The sequence below is a fragment of the Propithecus coquereli genome, unplaced genomic scaffold (genome assembly GCF_000956105.1).
Source record: "Propithecus coquereli isolate 6110/MARCELLA unplaced genomic scaffold, Pcoq_1.0 Scaffold802, whole genome shotgun sequence".
Lineage (NCBI taxonomy): Eukaryota > Metazoa > Chordata > Mammalia > Primates > Indriidae > Propithecus > Propithecus coquereli.
This window is the reverse complement of record NW_012154197.1, coordinates 535,721-537,966: the sequence shown is the minus strand read 5'-3', so window position 1 is coordinate 537,966 and position 2,246 is coordinate 535,721. Positions and strand designations below refer to the sequence as shown.

The 2,246-nt window shown below is 49.3% G+C and overlaps 1 pseudogene; it reads left to right on the top strand.

Moving 5' to 3' along the window:
• Positions 1–455: 455 nt before the first annotated feature.
• On the top strand, positions 456–2,003 carry LOC105825525 (annotated as a pseudogene).
• Positions 2,004–2,246: the final 243 nt, after the last annotated feature.

Sequence of the window (2,246 nt, the reverse complement as noted above, 5' to 3'; positions counted from 1 at the left end):
TCTGCTTCCTTTCCTTCCAGAAAAGCGCAAATAGTTCAGGTAACCCCAAGCCTCTAGGTAAGAAGGGCATTTGGCTGAGTAGACTGCCCATCTGAGGCCTGTGGTCATTGAGGGAAAGGCCACCCCAGCTTGTCAGTTGGGGCATGTACAAACAGACAAAGGGGGAAATTTTCACCAGGCAGCCCCTCTGCCAGTGGTGGGAGGAATAGACAAGAAATTAGTTATTCATTTGTTTTGTTTCATTTTCAAACAAATTTTCTTTAATTTTTTCCTAAGTATTAAATAGATAAGGTCCTAATGAGGAGGGATGGCTATGAAATAGAGTGGGAAATAAATAAATAATAAGTACATTAAGCCCGGCTCCTGGGCTTGGCTCGCACGGAGGGTTTGGGCAGTGCAGAGGGGCAGGGGCAGTGTGGGAGGGTGCACCAGGAGCCTGGCAGTAGCTGGGCAGGATGGAGGTGGCCACGGCTCCAAGGAGGAGTCTGCCCGATGGACGCCAAGAGAAGAGCCTGCAGGAGAGGAAAGTTTATGTGAACTATAATAAAACCACTTGCCTGGAGCCAGAAGTTATCCAGGCCATGACTGAAGCCATACTAGAAGCCTGGGGAAGTCCGGGCAGTCCTTACCTGGCAGTGTGATCTTAAGCAAATTATTCCACTGTCCTTTCATGCTCCAGTCTTCATGAGTGGGAAGCAAGGCAGATGGCTACAGCTTCCCCTCTCCTCTGGCATCCAGTAGAAAGGCCAAGGATATTATAAACGCAGCTCGGGAAAGCCTTGTGAAAATGAAAGGTGGGAAGCCTCAAGTTGTAATCTTCACTTCCAGGGCATGAAGTCAAACAATTTAATAATCCATTCTGTGGTGAAATACTTCCACGAAAACTAAATCCCAAAGGAGGATATGGTAGGGCATGATAGCCCAGTGAAGGGAGCCAAACCCCACTTTATTACTTGAATAGTGGCGCATTTATTACTTGAACATTGGGCTCCATCCTGGAGTCCTCCCTGGAGCACCTGGTGAAAGAACAAGCATCCACGGTCACCTTTGTCTGGGTATCCACGATGAATGGGCAGACAGAGGTTGATGACATCCTCGTGGCCGTCCGCCTGACCACATGCCTTGTGACCATGATGCTGGCCAACAATGAGACTGGCTTCATCATGCCCATCCCTGAAATCATCAGCACATGAAAGCCCTGAACCAGAAACAGGCAGCTGCCAGGCTGCCTCACATTCTCGCACACACAGACACCAGGCAGGCCTTGGGGAAAAGGCATGTGGATGTGGAGGACCGGGCCGTGGACTTCCTTACAATTGTGGGGCACGAGTTCTGTGGTCCCAGGATTAGCGCATTTTATGTACTAGGGCTCAGTGAACTTACCGCTCTGCGCCCAATCCCATTTGGAGGTGGACAAGAATGGAATTTCAGGCCAGGGACAGAGAACACCCCAAATGATTGCCAGCCTTGGGAAGGCCACTGAGCTGGTGACCCACAACTGTGCCGCTTATAAGGGCCATGTTGAGGAACGTCCAAGACTACCTGGAGGAGACACTGGAGGCTGAAGTTGATAAAAAGAGGATCCATTTAAATAGCCAGTTGCCAAGTCCCCAGTTGCTTCCCAATACCTGTAACTTCTCTATCCTAGGACCCGAGCTTCAAGGCCTCATGGTGCTCACACAGTGCTGGATGCTGCTGGCCAGTATGAGGGCCCCAAGCCACTAGGACCACGGGGGCCAGCAGTCCCAGGTGCTGCTGAGCTACGGCTTCCCGTTCAAAGTGGCCAGGACCCACTCAGGCTCAGCGTGGGCCACAGCACCCCTGGCACTGAGGTTGACCTTGCTGGAGGGCCAGGCCTAGCATGGGAGCCACCCTCTCCGCTCTGCTCAGAGGAAGCCAGTTGCCAGGGCACCCGGGCACTTCACCTTCCGTGCTTGGGTGACTGTCTTTTTTCTCCAAATCTTCATTCTGTCCTGGAGTATCTGACTCTGGGTAATTCCTGAGGTGGGGAATCAGGTCATCTCTAACTCAGCTTCCATCTTAATTTTATTTTATCTTCACAAAATGTTCTGTGGCATTCTGACACACATCCTATGTTAATATTTATACAGGAATGGTTTTAAGTGGAATAACATTTTTAATATGTGTTTTTAAGGTACAAAGAACTACGTGATAATATTGAGGAAGTGATTGTCAGAAATTAAATTAACTAAAGTTTTCCGTGCTTAGCAAAAATAAATAAATAA